This window comes from Protopterus annectens, chromosome 10.part0, assembly GCF_019279795.1.
Source record: "Protopterus annectens isolate FY-2018-M chromosome 10.part0, PAN1.0, whole genome shotgun sequence".
NCBI classification, from domain to species: Eukaryota; Metazoa; Chordata; order Ceratodontiformes; family Protopteridae; genus Protopterus; species Protopterus annectens.
In genome coordinates, this window is record NC_056744.1 from 279,591,433 (window position 1) to 279,609,383 (window position 17,951).

A 17,951-nucleotide genomic window follows, 5' to 3' on the forward strand; every position below is an offset into this window, starting at 1 on the left:
CCCCCAAGAGATACAGAGCCTACAATATTCAATTCAATTAATATTCAGTGGAAAAAAATAAAATGCAGTACTCTATGAAAAAGAACAGATAAAAGTGTACTTAAATTCAATTATACTTCCAGTTGATGGCAGGTAGAACTTAGCCAGCCAAAGTTGAGATATTTCAAAAGAAATAACACAAAGTGTAACACTTATATGGCAAGACAAACCCCATAGGCAAGGTGTTAATCACAGAATATCAATGAAATGAAACTACCCCATCCCCCCCACTGCTACCAGTGGCTACACTTCTAACAAGCTCTCTGTTGAGACACAGTACCCACAATATTCAATTCAATTAAATTTCAGTGAAAAAAATAAATAAAATGCAGTATTATATACAAAAGAGCAAACAAAACATACTTAAATATGCTTATACATCCAGTTGATTGCAGGGAGTTCTTAACCAGCCAGAGCTCAGATATTTTAGCACAAACAACACAAGGTGTAACAATTATATGGCAAATCAAACCCCCTAGGCTAGCAGTTGAAAACAGAATATCAAAGAAATGAAATTATCCCCCACTGCTACCAATGGCTACAATGGCTGCTAAGATCTACCTACCCTTCTATGAAGCTATCTGTAGAGACACAGAGTCCACAATATTCAATTCAATTAATATTCTGTGAAAAAAAAATTAAATGCAGTACTATATGAAAAAGTGCAGGTAAAAGTATACTTAAATTCGCTTATACATCTAGTTGATTGCAGGTAGATCTTAGCCAGCCAAAGCTCAGATATTTTAGCAGAAATAACACAAGATGTAACACTTATATGGTAAAGCAAACCCCCTAGGTTAGTAGTTAAACTGAAAATATCAATCAAATGATACTACCGCCCACAGCTACCAATGCCTACACTTCTAACAAGCTCTCTGTCGAGACACAGAGCCCACAATATTCAATTCAATTAATATTCAGTGAAAAAAATAAATAAAATGCAGTATTATATGAAAAAGTGCAGATAAAAGTATACTTAAATTCGCTTATACATCTTGTTGATTGCAGGTAGATCTTAGTCAGCCAAAGCTTAGATGTTATAACAGAAATAACACAAGATGTAACTCTTATATGGCAAGAAAAACCTCATTGGCTAGGAGTTATACACAGAATATCAGTGAAATGAAACTACCGCTCACAGCTACCAATGGCTACACTTCTAACAAGCTCTCTGTAGAGACAGAGAGCCCACAATATTCAATTCAATTAATATTCAGTGAAAAAAATAAATAAAATGCAGTACTATATGAAAAAGTGCAGACAAAAGTATACTTAAATTCACTTATACATCCAGTTGATTGCAGGTAGATCTTAGCCAGCCAAAGCTCAGATGCTTTAACAGAAAAAAAAAAACAAGATGTAACTTTTATTTTGAAAGGCAAACCTCATTGGCTAGGAGTTCATAGGTTCATAGGTTCATAGGTTCATACTAGGCTATCTGCCCAAGGGCATTTATAAGCCTAGCCCATAGTTGTGTGGCTTTCGCCACCCCTTTAATTTGAAGAAAACTATGCCTTATTATTTTGTTGTGCCTCTGTCAAGCAGTGACACTGAAGTAATCCCTGGGGTATATCTGCGATCTCCCATCCATTGGTCAAGATTCCTCTTGAACAAGGCCAGCGAGGTGCTCTGCCTCACATGTACCGGGATTTTGTTCCACGGCATAGGGAGTCTCTGGGTGATGAATCTGTCCCTCCAGCACGTTCTATTAATAACCATGTCAAGGTTTAAGTCTCCCGCCCTTGTGGTTCTGAGGGATCTAGATTTTTGAGGTGAAGCATATTCATCAAATCTGGGTTTGACATGGCCTTATATGTCAGGCACAGGTCACCTCTGAGCAAGCGGTATGCGACTGAATAGAGCTAGAGTTCTTTCAGTCTGGCAGCATAAGACATATTTTTGAGACCCTTTATCCTTTTGGTGAGGAACTTTTGGGGCCTTTCCAGCTGCTGCAGGTGTCGGGTCAGATACATTCCGAATGGGGCATTGTACTCAATCATAGGTCTAATGAGTGATGAGTGCAGGGGGACGATGACCTCCCTAGATCTAGATGTGAATCCTTTCATGATCAGGTGGGCAATGTAGAAGGTTTTCCTAACTACTTTGGCAACATGAGTGTCAAACAAAAGGTTACTGTCAACCTGGGTCCCCAGATCCCTGATGACTTCTTCTGTGCTCAATGGATTGCCACCTATATGGTAGCTAGGGGTAACCTTGTTTTTCCCGAAGGGTATGACTATGCATTTCTTGGCGTTTAACTTTAGGACATGGCTCTGGCACCAGTTATCCGTTTCTGTGAGGCCCTTCTGAAGGATATCTGTGTCAGATGTGTTTTCGACTATGGCGCCCAGTTTGCAGTCATCTGCAAACTTTGTCAGCCATAACCCTCCTGTGTTTGCTTGTACTTCAGAAAAGTAGATGCCGGACAAGAGTGGTCCCAGGACTGAGCCCTGTGGGACACCACTTGTGACAGGCTTTGAGTCTGACATGGTGCCAACAACTCTGACCCTGTGGGTTTTGTCACTTAGCCAGTTTGCAAACCATCGTGTGATGTATGGGTTTACATTTAAGCCGATGAGTTTTTCGATGATACCTGAGTGGGGTATTGTGTCGAAGGCCTTTGCCAGGTCGAGGTAGGCTGTATGGACTGCCTTGCCCTCATCAATGGCCTTGGTGACTGTTTCAAAAAAGTCAACCAAGTTTAAGAGGCATGATCTGCCTTTGACAAAGCCAAACTGGGATGGATCCAAAGTCTGCAAGTTCCCTATGTCTTTATTTATGAGTTCCATTATGATCCTCTCCATGGCTTTGCAGATAAGGCTTGTCAAGCTAATGGGACGGTAATTTCCAGGGTCGGTGGAGGCACCGCCCTTATGAAGTGGGACCACAGTCGCCGTGCGCCACTCCTTGGGTACATATCCTGAGGTGAGGCTAAGATTAAACAGCTGTCCTAACTGCGGGTTTAATTCCTCATTGAGTTCGTGGAGCACACAGCCGGGGACACCATCCGGTCCCATGGATGCTGTGTTTTTTGCCTTGGAGAGAGCAGTTCTCACCTGGGCGTTGGAGATGTTTGGGGGGCTACAATCCTCTGGTATAGATATCTCTCCTTTTGGGAGGGGGAGAAGTTTGCACTGAACCTGTCAGCCAGTATGTTGGCAATGTGTGTAGGTTCAGTAATCTTCACATCATTTTGAACTAATTCCGAGCATATCTGGGAGTTTCCTCCTAGGTTTCTAACATAGCTAAAGAAGGCCTTATGATTGTCTTTTGAGTCCTTGGCGATTTTTCTCAAAATTTGCCTTGGATGATTTTATGAGAGGTCTTAGGTCTTTACTTATAATGATCAAAGGTGTCTTACCTTTCAAGGATTTTGCTCTATCTTGTAGTAGCTGCCTCCTTTTGTTGTAGAGCTTGTTTATGGCTGGGGTCCACCAGACTGGACGCTTGCCTTTGGTACAAAGAGTCTTAGTTTTGTTTGGGATTGCCTGATCCATGCAGTCCTGTAGGTGCTGGTAGAAGGCATTTGTAAGTGATTCAGTGGTTTGAGTAATGTTTACCACTGGCTCAGGGGCCTTAAAGGAGACCACACTAGTTTTTAGAAGTGTGAAGTCGGCTTTTGAGAAGTTTTTCACTGTGGTCTTTTTTATTTCAGGTGGGGGCGGGATGAGGACCTCCAGCGAGATTAGTTTATGATCTGATCTCACAAGTGAGGGGTATACTTCCGGTGTTGAACATTGTGATCCCATGTTCGTGATGACGAGATCAAGTATGTTTTCTCCTCTTGTGGGGATGGTGACTAGTTGTTCCATGGCATTTGAGTTTATGAACTCCAGGAACCTTTGGGCTAGAGTGTTTGGGCTTGAATAGTGTTCCCAATCTATATTAGGGTAGTTGAAATCACCTAGTATGATGGTATTTGGAGATACATTTATCCCCTCCAGTGTTTTCAGGAAGGCCATGTGAGGTTCCTGAGTTTGGGAGGGTGGCCTGTAACATGCTACAAATTGCAGAGCAGTCTTGCCTATGGTTAATTGCACCTGGATGGTCGCCGATGCATCGTGCATTGCCACCAACCTTGAGGTGTGTGTGTCCTTTATGAATATGGACACCCCCCCTCCTTTCTTGGTGTTGTCCGGATTTTGGGGCCGGAACGCATGATATGAGGTGAAACCTGATAGTGCTGGGGTGCTCTCAGGAGCCTTGAACCAGGTTTCTGTCACAGCACAAACATCGATGTTCTCCATACTGAGAAGGGCCTCGAGTGCGTGCATCTTGAGATTGAGACTTCTGGCATTGAGCAGCATTACACTTAATTTTTTTCCTTTTTTGTGTTCTAGGGTGGTAGGTTTAGAATTTGAGCTTTGCCTAAAAAAGGCACTATGGGGGTGGCATGAGCCTTTGCCAATATCCGGAAGCCCAGGGGTGACAGGTGCAAGCCGTCCCTTGCGAAGCAGCATGGCTTGTCCAGCATGTCATCCCAGGCAGACAGACATTGGATCCCCTTTGAATGACACAAAAATTTAAGCCAATTATTAAAGATGATCATCTTATCACTGTATTGTGGCATCATTCTAGGTGAAGGTAGGATACTGCTCAAGGTCAGGGTCATACCTGCCTGGGCTACATAATCAGAGAGCTCCTCTATGTCTCTTTTCATGTAGTCCAAGGAGGTACGTCTCAGGTCATTCATACCAGCGTGGACAATGACAGAGTCGTACTTGTACCTGCTGTTGAGAGACCTGAGTGCTTGCGTTATGTTGCGGATTCTAGCGCCCGACAGGCAGCTTACTGTGACCTTCTCCTTACTCAGTCTGGTGAGCGGGACGTCAGTGTGTCTGACTATGGAGTCACCAATGACGAGTGTGTCTGGCATTGTGTTTGGCCTTAAGGGCTGTGACTGTTCAGCACACTGACTATGTGGTCTATGTGTTGAATGTGTTGTGTCCTGAGGTGGCAGATGTTTGGGTGTCTGCTTTGGTGGCCTCTGCTGTTTTGGTAGATTTTTGATCAGAGCCTCCGAGTATGTCTTTGTGTATTTATGTGTATGATTTGAAGTATTGATAGTACTATGTGAGACTGGGTTTGTGGTGTGTGAGGTTACCTTCTCCTCCTGTCTGGTCTTGCCAGTCCTGTGTTGAGAGATCTCAGCCTCCAGTTTGGCTATATAGTTGCATCTCTCGCATGTATTTGTGTTTTGTGGAAGAAGGAGAGGGTTGTCCGTGTACATGAGGCAATTGTAACATTGCCTCAATATTCCCAGATTCACCAGCTGAGCAGGAGAGGACACTAGCAACTGATCCCTCGACATGCTAGAAGGAATTGACAAGGACTTTGAAAAGACTCCGGGGGATGTGGGTGATTGAAAAGGGATTTTGGCTAGTGGGGTACTATGTATAATAAAAGTGCTATATCAAGGTAAAAAAAATACTTTAGGAGCAAGTGCTAGTCTTTACAGATAAAGAATAGTCTACTTAAGAATCAAGTAGAGCTGAACTTTCTAGATATAGAATACGCTGGTTTGATCAGCAGTACAGTTCAAGGAAGGCTGTTTTAAGGGAAAATTTGAAGAGTGGAATTTAGGCAGCCCGAATAGTTTAACCTTGATTAACCACCGCTGCTCTTGTGTGCTCCTGTAGCAACTCCGTGCTAAATCGCGCTAAAGCCCGCCAAAGCGTGCTTTATAGCAGGGGGCTGGAAAAGACAGGAAATGACATAAAATGGCCAATAAACTACAAGTTACTGCTTTAAACCACTCCTCTGAGGACAAACAGACAGCTCAGTACTCCCCACCCTCACTGGTGAGTAAAGAAACTTCCCCTTGACCAAACAAGGAAAATGGAGAAACACAGGAACCAAGACAAAGCCCAGGGATCAGCAAAATCTGATCACTGGAACAAACTATTAGGAAAGTATGGAAAACGAGTATTTTTTTGTTTTTTTCAAGTTTTTTTTTCAGATAGGCAGAAAATACAATAAATGCTGTGTTTTTCGACTAATTGCTATCAAAAGCTAGTACACTTGAGTGTATTAGCCTGTTGTTTAACTTTTAAGTAAAACTTAAACAAGCAAGTGCAACAAACAATTCAAGCTATTAAAAACAGTAAAAACAGGTAATAACAGAATAAAACAGGCAGAAATAGTAGTTGAAAGGCTTAAAAAGTCGAAAATGCAGAAAAAAATACTTATAGTTATACACAGAATATCAATGAAATAAAACTACCCCCACTGCTACCAATGGCTACACTTCTAACAAGCTCTCTGTAGAGACACAGAGCCCACAATATTAAATTCAATTAATATTCAGTGAAAAAATAAGTAAAATGCAGTAGTATATGAAAGAGTGCAGATAAAAGTGTACTTAAATTTGCTTATCCATCCAGTTGAATGCAGGCAGATCTTAGCTAACCAAAGCTTAGATATTGCAGCAAAAATAACAGAAGATGTAATATGTATATGGCAAGATAAACCCCCTAGGCTAGGAGTTATACACAGAATATTAATGAAATAAAACTACCCCCATTGCTACCAATGGCTACACTTCTAACAAGCTCTCTGTAGAGACACAGAGCTCTCAATTTGCTTATCCATCCAGTTGATTGCAGGTAGATCTTACCCAGCCTAAGCTCAGATACTGTAACACAGGTAACAGAAGATGTAACACTTATATGGCAAGACAAACCCCCTTGGCAAAGACTTCAACACAGAATATCAAAGAAATGAAACTACCCCCAACTGCTACCAATGGCTTCACTTCTAACAAGCTCTCTGTAGAGACACAGAGCCCACAATATTCAATTAAATTAATATTCAGTGAAAAAAATACAAATAAAATGCAGTACTATATGAAAAAGTGCAGATAAAAGTGTACTTATATTCGCTTATACATCCAGTTGATATTCGGTAGATCTTAACTAGTCAAAGCTCAGGTATATAAGATGTAACTCTTATATGGCAAGACAAATCTCTTAGACTAAGAGTTAAATACAGAATATCAAGGAAATGAAACTACCCCCACTTCTACCAATGGCTATACTTCTAACAAGCTCTATATGGAGACACAGAGTCCACAATATTCAATTCAATTAATATTGAGTGAACAAAAAATAAAATGCAGTGCTATATGAAAAAGTGCAGATAAAAGTATACTTAAATTCGCTTATACGTCCAGTTGATTGCACATAGATTTTTGCCAGCCAAAGCTCAGATGTTTTATCAGAAATAACACAATATGTAATGCTTGTATGGTAAAACAAACCCCCTAGGGTAGGGGTTAAACACAGAATATCAATGACATAAAACTAACCCCCACTGCTTCCAATGGCTACACTTCCAACAAGCTCTCTGCATAGACACAGAGCCCAGAATATTCAAATCAACTAATATTCAGTAGAAAAAAATAAAATGCAGTACTATATGAAAAAGTACAGATAAAGTGTACTTAAATTTGCTTATACTTCCAGTTGATAGCAGGTAGACCTTAGCCAGCAAAAGTTGAGATATTGTAGCAGAAATAATACAACATGTAACACTTATACGGCAAGGCAAACCACCTAGGCTAGGAGTTGAACACAGAATACCAATAAAATGAAACAACCCCTCAATGCTACCAATGTCTACATTTCTAACAAGCTCTCTGTAGATACACAGAGGCCACAGTATTCAATTCAATTAATATTTAGTGAAAAAAAAATAAAATTCAGTACTATATGAAAAAGAGCAGATAAAAGATACTTAAATATGCTTATATATCCAGTTGATTGCAGGGAGATCTTAAACAGCCAAAACTCAGATATTTTATCACAAACATAATAGCTCATAATATTCAATTAAATTAATATTTAGTGAAAATAAATAATTCAAAGCAGTACTATATAAAAAGTGCAGATAAAAGTGTACTTAAATTCGCTTATACATCCAGTTGATTGCAGGTAGATCTTAGCCAGCCAAAGAGCGGATATTTTAGTAGAAGTAACACAAGATCTAACACTTATATGGCAAGACAAACCCCGTAGGCTAGGAGTTAAACACAGAATATCAATAAAATGAAACTACTTCCCGCTGCTACCAATGACTACACTTCTAACAAGCTTTCTGTAGAGACACAGATGCCATAATATTCAATTCAATTAATATTCAGTGAAAAAAAAATAAAATGCAGTACTACATGAAAAAGTGCAGATAAAAGTGTATTACAATTTTCTTATATGTCCAGTTGATTTCAGGTAGATCTTAGCAGCCAAAGCTCAGATGTTTTAGCAAAAATAACACAACATGTAACACTTATATGGCAAAACAAACCCCCTAGGGCAGGGGGTAAACACAGAATATCAATGAAATGAAACTACCCCACACTGCTACCAACTGCTACACTTCTAACAAGCTTTCTGTAGGGACACAGAGCCCACAATATTGAATTCAACTAATATTCAGTAAAAAATAAAATAAAATGCAGTACTATATGAAAAAGAGCAGATAAAAGTGTACTTAAATATGCTTATGCATCCAGCTGATTGCAGGGAGTTCTTAACCAGCCAAAGCTCAGATATTTTAGCACAAACAATACAAGGTGTGACAATTATTTGGCAAATCAAACCTTCTAGGCTAGGAGTTAAACACAGAATATCAATGAAATGAAACTACTCTCCACTGCTACCAATGGCTACAATGGCTGCCAAGATCTACCTACACTTCTAAGAAGTTGTCTGTAGAGACACAGAGTCCACAATATTCAATTCAATTAATATGCTGTGAATGAAAAATAAATACAGTACTATATGAAAAAGTGCAGATAAATGTGTACTTAAATTTGCTTATCCATCCAGTTGATTGCAGGTAGATCTTAGCCAGCCAAAGCTCAGATATTGTAGTAAAAGTAACACAAGATATAACACTTATATGGCAAGACAAACTCAATTGGCTAAGACTTAAACACAGCATATCAAAGAAATTAAACTACACCCACTGCTACCAATGGCTACACTTCTAACAAGCTCTTTGTAGAGACACAGAGCCCACAATATTCAATTCAATTATTATTTATTGAAAAAAATAAAATTAAAAATACAGTACTATATGAAAAAGGGCAGATAAAAGTGTACTTAAATTCACTTACACATCCAATTGATTGTCGGTAGATCTTAACCAAACTTCAGGTATTTTGAAAGAAATAACACAACATTTAACTCTTATATGGCAAGACAAATCCCTTAGACTAAGAGGTAAACACAGAATGTCAATGAAATGAAACTACCCCACTGTAACAATGGCTTTACTTCTAACCAGCTCTCTGTAGAGACATAGAGCCCTCAATATTCAATTCAATTAATATTCAGTAAAAAAAAGCAGCACTATATCAAAATGTGCAGATAAAATTATACCTAAATTCACTTATACATCCAGTTGATTGCAGGTAGATTTTTGCCAGCCAAAGCTCATATGTTTTAGCAGAAATAACACAAGATGTAACACTTATATGGCAAGACATACCCCCTAGGCTAGGAGTTAAACACAGAATATCAATAAAATGAAACTACCCACTGCTGCTGCCAATGGCTAGACTTCTAACAAGCTCTCTGTAGAGACACAGAGCCCACAATATTCAATTCAATTAATATTCAGTGAAAAAAATAAAATAAAATGCAGTACTATATGAAAAAGTACAGATAAAAGTGTACTTAAATTTGCATATATGTCCAGTTGATTGCAGGTAGATCTTAGCAGCCAAAGCTCCGAACTTTTAGCAGAAATAACACAAGATGTAACACTTATATGGCAAAACAAATCCCCTAGGGTAGGGGATAAACACAGAATATCAATGACATAAAACTACCCCCCACTGCTACCAATGGCTAAACTTCCAACAAGCTCTCTGTATAGAGACAGAGCCCACAATATTCAATTCAATTAATATTCAGTGGAAACAAAAATAAAATGCAGTACTATATGAAAAATTACAGATAAAAGTGTACTTAAATTCACTTATACTTCCAGTTGATAGCAGGTACACCTTAGACGGCAAAAGCTGAGATATGTTAGCAGAAATAACACAAAATGTAACACCTATATGGCAAAACAAACCCCTTAGGCTAGCAGTTAAACACAGAAAATCAATGAAATTAAACTACCCCCACTGCTGCCAATGGCTACATATTTAATAAGCTCTCTGTAGAAACACAGAGCCCACAATATTCAATTCAAGTAATATTCAGTGAAAAAAAATAAAATGCAATAATATATGAAAAAGAGCAGATAAAGGATACTTAAATATGCTTATACATCCAGTTGTTTGCAGGGATATCTTAACCAGCCAAAGCTCAGATATTTTAGCACAAACAACACACGGTGTAACAATTATATGGCAAATCAAACCACCTAGGCTAGGAGTTAAACACAAAATATCAGTGAAATGAAACTACCCCCTACTGCTGCCAATGTCTACAATGTCTGCTAAGATCTACCTACACGTCTAAGCTATTTGTAGAGACACAGTGTCCACAATATTCATTTCAATTAATATTCTGTGAAAAAATAAAATACAGTACTATATGAAAAAGACAAGATAAGTATGTACTGAAATTTGCGTATATATACAGCTCATTGCAGGTAGATCTTAGCCAGCCAAAACTCAGATATTTTAGCAGAAATAACACAAGATGTAAAACATATATAGTAAAGCAAACCCCCTAGGCTAGTAGTTAAACACAGAATATCAATGAAATGAAACTACCGCCCACAGCTACCAATGGCTACACTTCTAACAAGCTCTTTGAATAGACACAGAGCCCACAATATTTAATTCAATTAATATTGAGTGAACAAAAAATAAAATGCATTGCTATATGAAAAAGTGCAGATAAAATTATACTTAAAGTCACTTAAACATCCAGTTGATTACAGGTAGATCTTAGCCAGCCAATGCTCAGATGTTTTAGCAGACATAACACAAGATGTAACACTTATATGACAAGACTAAGCCCCTAGGCTAGGAGTTTAGCACAGAATATCAATGAAATGATACTACCCCCCAGTGCTACCAATGGCTGCATTTCTAACAAGCTCTCTGTTGAGACACAGAGCCCACAATATTCAACTCAATTAATATTCAGTGAAAAAAATAAATAAAATGCAGTACTATATGAAAAAGTGCAGATAAAACTATACTTAAATTCGCTAATATATCCATTTAATTGCAGGTAGATCTTAGCCAGCCAAAGCTCAGATTTTTTAACTGAAATAACACAAGATGTAACTCTTATATGGCAAGACAAACCTCCTTTGCTAGGAGTTACACACAGAATATCAATTAAATAAAACTACCCCCACTGCTACCAATGGCTACACTTCTAACAAGTTCTCCACAGAGATACAGACCCCACAATATTCAATTCAGTTAATATTCAGCAAAAAAAAAAAAAATAAATAATAAGTAAAATGCAGTACTATATGAAAAAGTGTAGATAAAAGTGTACTTATATTTGTTTATACATCCATCTGATTGTCGGTAAATCTTAACTAGTCAAAGGTCAGATATTTTAGAGGCAATAACACAAAATGTAACACTTATATGGCAAGGCAAATCACTTAGGCTTAAAGTTGAACACAGAATGTCAATGAAATGAAGCTACCCCTCACTGCTACCAATGGCTTTACTTCTAACAAGCTCTTTGTAGAGACATAGAGACCACAATATTCAATTCAATTAATATTCAGAGAAAAAAAGGAGTACTATATTAGAATGTGCAGATAAAAGTGTACTTAAATTCACTTATACGTCCAGTTGATTGCAGGTAGATTTTGCCAGCCAAAGCTCAGATGTGTTAGCAGAAATAACACAAGATGTAACAGTTATATGGCAAGACAAACCCCCTAGGCTAGGAGTTAAACACAGAAAATCAGTAAAATGAAACAACTCCCCACTGCTACCAATGGCTAAACTTTTAACAAGCTCTCTGTAGAGATAAAGAGCTCACAAGATTCAATTCAATTAATATTCAGTGAAAAAAAATAAAATGCAGTACTATATGAAAAAGTGCAGATCAAAGTATACTTAAATTTGCTTATATGTCCAGTTGATTGCAGGTAGATCTTAAAAACCAAAGCTCAGATGTTTTAGCAAAAATACCACAAGATGTAACACTTATATGGCAAAACAAACCCCGTAGAGTAGGGGTTAAACACAGAATATCAATGAAATAAAACTACCCCACACTGCTACCAATGGCTACACTTCCAACAAGTTCTCCGTAGAGACACAGAGCCCACAATATTCAATTCAATTAATATTCAGTGGACAAAAAAATAAAATGAAGGTTTGTGGATGACCTTTTTTTGTTATGGAGAGGTAGTGAACAGCACTTGAATGATTTTGTGAGTTATATTAATAACTCTACTACTTTTCTGTCTTTTAATTTGAATTTTCCATATACACATATCAATTTCTTAGATGTGACTGTAAGTAGGAATACAAATGTTTTTTTAAAAAGCAGCTTGTACAGAAAACCTTGCCATGCTAATCACTTATTAAGCAAAGTATGCATCCGAAGTTTGTTTTTAGGAGCGTAGCTAAGAATCAGTGTTTGAGAGCTTCCAGGCTTAATGTTGATAATGATGATTATATAAGCTGTAAATCTAAGACAGTGAATGAACTAATAGAGAGAGGGTATAATGAAGAGATGGTACAACATATTTCAGGTGAGATGGATCTTTTGAGGTCTACTGTTGCTAAGCCTTATTTTTCTGACACTTTTGATCGTAGGAAGAGAAGGAATGACAATAAAGTAAGAATGTCTCTACATTACACCAGGGACATCAATAAATACATAGATGTTATTGGCTTGCATTGGAATATTTTGATGACAAGATGAATATATTAAGTCATTAGTGGGTGTAAAACCACAATTTACGTTTAAGAATAGAAGGTCGCTTAAAAGTAGATTATGTTATAAACAGAAGTCTAACAGCTTTAGTGACATGCATTTTGGTACCAAACCATGTGGTAAATGTAATTATTGTGCTTATATTTCTACTGATGCTACTTTTAAGCATCCAGATAATGGTCAACTTTTTCATATCAGAGTTGCAGCTACTTGCAATACAAAGCATGTTGTATATTTAGCTGTCTGTAAATTGTGCCACAAATATTATGTAGGAAAAACTGACCGTTGTTTAAAGGAAAGAATTAGGGAACATCTTTATAATATTAGTAAAAAGAATCTCACAAATGCATTAGCTAAACATGTTGTTAGTACAGATGCAAGGCATGAGTTTAAGTTTTTAGTTTTAGGTATTACTTATGAGAATGTGAGACGTGGCAACATTAGGCATAGAACTGAAGAGCTAGAAGCATGCTGGATAGCTAGGCTAAGGGCTAATTATGGTCATGGACTGAATGGCCATATTCCAATTAAAAAACAGTGTTACAAAATAGATCTTTGAGGAAGTAATAATAAGTTATTTTTAGTTCCATTTTTGCATCTAATAGTTTTTCTGTCATGTTTCTATATGGTTGTTATATTTGTTTTTAATGTTTTTATGAGACTTATATATATTTTTAAATATATGTACTTTTAAATATATGTATTTTTAAATTTGTATTAAGCAATGGTCACATCATTAGATAGGTGTGTATATAAAGGTGTAGAGTTTCAGTGTATTTCAAACACCTGATGAAGCTATATATGTGAAAGCGCTTGTGTTAATAAAGCTGAGCTGAAGTGCAGAAACCTTATGTTTTTGTGCCTGGACTTTTAGTTCATTGCTGTTTTTTGGATTGCTTTGCTACTGTTGCCTATCTTGAATCTGGAGCCATACCTTTGCTGGTTTTTTGCATGTTTGGACTTACATTTTATAGCAAAGGTACTAGTGGTTTGTTTGGTGTTTTTGTTCTAAATTCAATTAATATTCAGTGAAAAAATAAGTAAAATGCAGTAGTATATCAAAGAGTGCAGATAAAAGTGTACTTAAATTTGCTTATCCATCCAGTTGAATGCAGGTAGATCTTAGATAACCAAAGCTTAGATATTGCAGCAAAAATAACACAAGATGTAATATGTTAATGGCAAGACAAACCCCCTAGGCTAGGAGTTAAACACATAATATGAATAAAATGAAACTACTTCCCGCTGCTACCAATGGCTCCACTTCTAACAAGCTCTCTGTAGAGACACAGAGTTCACAATATTCAATTTAATTAATATTCAGTGTAAATAAATGCAGTACTATATGAAAAAGTGCAGATAAAAGTGTATTTAAATTTGCTTATACATCCAGTTGATTGCAGGTAGATCTTAACAGCCAAAGCTCAGATGTTTTAGCAAAAATAACACAAGATGTAACACTTATATGGCAAAACAAACCCCCTAGGGCAGGGGTTAAAGACAGAATAACAGTGAAATAAAACTACTCCTCACTGCTACCAATGGCTACACTTCCAACAACCTGTCTGTAGGGACACAGAGCCCACAATATTCAATTCAATTAATATTCAGTGGGAAAAAAAATAAAATGCAGTACTATATGAAAAAGTACAGATAAAAGTGTACTTAAATTTGCTTATACTTCCAGTTGATGGCAGGTAGATCTTAGCCAGCAAATGTTGAGAAATATTAGCAAAAATAACACAAATTGTAACACTTATAGTGCAAGACAAGCCCCCTAGGCTAGGAGTTGAACACAGAATATCAATGAAATGAAACTACCCCTCACTGCTACTAATGGCTACAATGGCTGCTAAGATCTACCTACACTTCTAAGAAGCACTTTGTAGAGATACAGAGTCCACAATATTCAATTCAATTAATATTCTGTGAAAAAAAATGAAATGCAGTACTATATGAAAAAGTGCAAATAAATGTGTACTGAAATTCGCTTATATAACCAGTTGATTGCAGGTAGATCTTAGCCAGCCAAAGCGCAGATATTTTAGCAGAAATAACAAAATATGTAGCACTTATATGGTAAAGCAAACCCCATAGGCTAGTAGTTAAACACAGACTATCAATAAAATGAAACTATCGCCCACAGCTACCAATGCCTACACTTCTAACAAGCTCTTTGTAGAGACACAGAGCCCACAATATTTAACTGAATTAATATTCAGTGAACAAAAAAATAAAATGCAGTGCTATATGAAAATGTGCAGATAAAAGAATACTTAAATTTGCTTATACGTCCAGTTGTTTGCAGGTAGATCTTAGCCAGAAAATGCTCAGATGTTTTAACAGATATAAAACAAGATTAAAACTTATATGGCAAGACAAACCCTGTAGGCTAGTAGTTAAGCACAAAATATCAGTGAAATGATACTACTGTCACTGCTACCAATGGCTACACTTCTAACAAGCTCTCTATTGAGACACAGAGCTCGCAATATTCAATTCAATTAATATTCAGTGAAAAAAATAAACAAAATGCAGTACTGTATGAAAAAGTGCAACTAAAAGTATACTTAAATTTTCTTATACATCCAGTTGATTGCAGGTAGATCTTAGCCAGACAAAGCTCAGATGTTTTAATAGAAAAAAACACAAGATGTAACTCTTTTATGGCAAGAGAAACCTCCTTCGCTAGGAGTTACACACAAAATATCAATGAACTAAAACTACCCCAACTGCTACCAATGGCTACACTTCTAACAAGCTCTCTGCAGAGACACAGAGCCCACAATATTCAATTAAATTAATATTCAGTGAAAAAAATAAAAATAAAATGCAGTACTATATGAAAAAGTGCAGATAAAAGTGTACTTATATTCGCTTATACATCCAGATTGTCGGTAGATGTTAACCAGTCAAAGCTCAGGTATTTTAAAAGAAATAACATAAGATGTAACTCTTGTATGACAAGACAAATCCCTTAGACTAAGAGTTAAACACAGAATGTCAAGGAAATGAAACTGCCCCCCACTTCTACCAATGGCTATACTTCTAACAAGCTCTATGTAGAGACACAGAGTCCACAATATTCAATTCAATTAATATTCAGTGAAAAAAATCTATACTATATTAAAAAGTACAGATAAAGGTGTACTTAAATTCACATATACATGCAGTTGATTGCAGGTAATTTTTCAGGAGCCAAAGCTCAGATGATTTAGCAGAAATAACACAAGATATAACACTTATATGGCAAGACAAACCCCCTAGGCTAGGAGTTAAACACAGAATATTAATAAAATGAAACTACCCCCTCCCCACTACTACCAATGGCTAGACTTCTAACAAGCTCTCTGTAGAGACACACAGCCACAATATTCAATTCAATTAATATTCAGTGAAAAAAAATTAAAATGCAGTACTATATGAAAAAGTGCAGATAAAAGTGTACTTAAATTTGCATATAGTTCCAGTTGATTGCAGGTAGATCTTAGCAGCCAAATCTCAGATGTTTTAGCAGAAATAACACAAGATGTAACACTTGTATGGCAAAACAAACCCCTGAGGGTAGAAGTTAAACACTGAATATCAATGAAATAAAACTACCCTGCTGCTACCAATGGCTATACTTCCAACAAGCTCTCTGTAGAGACACAGAGCCCACAATATTCAATTCAATTAATATTTAGGGGAAAAAAATAAAATGCAGTACTATATGAAAATGTACAGATAAAATTGTACTTAAATTTGCTTATACTTCTAGTTGATGGCAGGTAGACCTTAGCCAGCAAAAGTTGAGAAATTTTAGCAGAAATAACACAAATTATAACACTTATATTGCAAGACAAGCCCCCTAGGCTAGGAGTTAAACACAGAATATCAATGAAATGAAACTACCCCCCACTGTTACCAATGGCTACAATGGCTGCTAAGATTTACCTACACTTCTAAGAAGCTCTTTGTAGAGACACAGAGTCCTCAATATTCAATTCAATTAATATTCTGTGAAAAAAAAATAAAATGCAGTACTATATGAAAAAAGTGCAGATAAATGTGTACTGAAATTCGCTTTTATATCCAGTTGATTGGAGGTAGATCCTAGCCAGCCAAAGCACAGATATTTTAGCAGAAATAGCAAAAGGTGTAACACTTATATAGTAAAGCAAACCCCCTCGGCTAGTAGTTAAACACAGAGTATCAATGAACTGAAACTACCGCCCACAGCTACCAATGGCTACATTTCTAAAAAGCTCTTTGTAGAGACACAGAGCCCACAATATTCAATTCAATTAATATTTAGTGAACAAAAAATAAAATGCATTGCTATATGTAAAATTGCAGATAAAAGTATACTTAATTTCGCTTATACTTCTAGTTGATTTCAGGTAGATCTTAGGCAGCCAATGCACAGATGTTTTAGCAGATATAACACAAGATGTAACACTTATATGGCAAGACAAAGACCCTAGGCTAGGAGATAAGCACAGAATATGAATGAAATGAAACTTCCCCCCACTGCTACCAATGACTGCACTTCTAACAACCTCTCTGTTAAGACACAGAGCCCACAATATTCAATTCAATTAATATTCAGTGAAAAATTAAATAAAATGCAGTACTATATGAAAAAGTGCAGATAAATGTATACTTAAATTCACTTATATGTCCAGTTGATTGCAGATATATCTTAGCCAGCCAAAGCTCAGATGTTTTAACAGAAATAACACAAGATGTAACTCTTTTATGGCAAGACAAACCTCCTTCGCTAGGAGTTACTCACAGAATATCAATTAAATAAAACTACCCCCCACTGCTACCAGTGGCTACACTTCTAATAAATTCTCTGTATAGAAACAAAGCCTACAATATTCAATACAGTTAATATTCAGCAAAAACAATAAGTAAAATGCAGTACTATATGAAAAAGTGTAGTTAAAAGTGTACTTAAATTCATTTATACATCCATCTAATTGTCGGTAAATCTTAACCAGTCAAAGGTCAGATATCTTAGATGCAATAACACAAGATGTAACACTT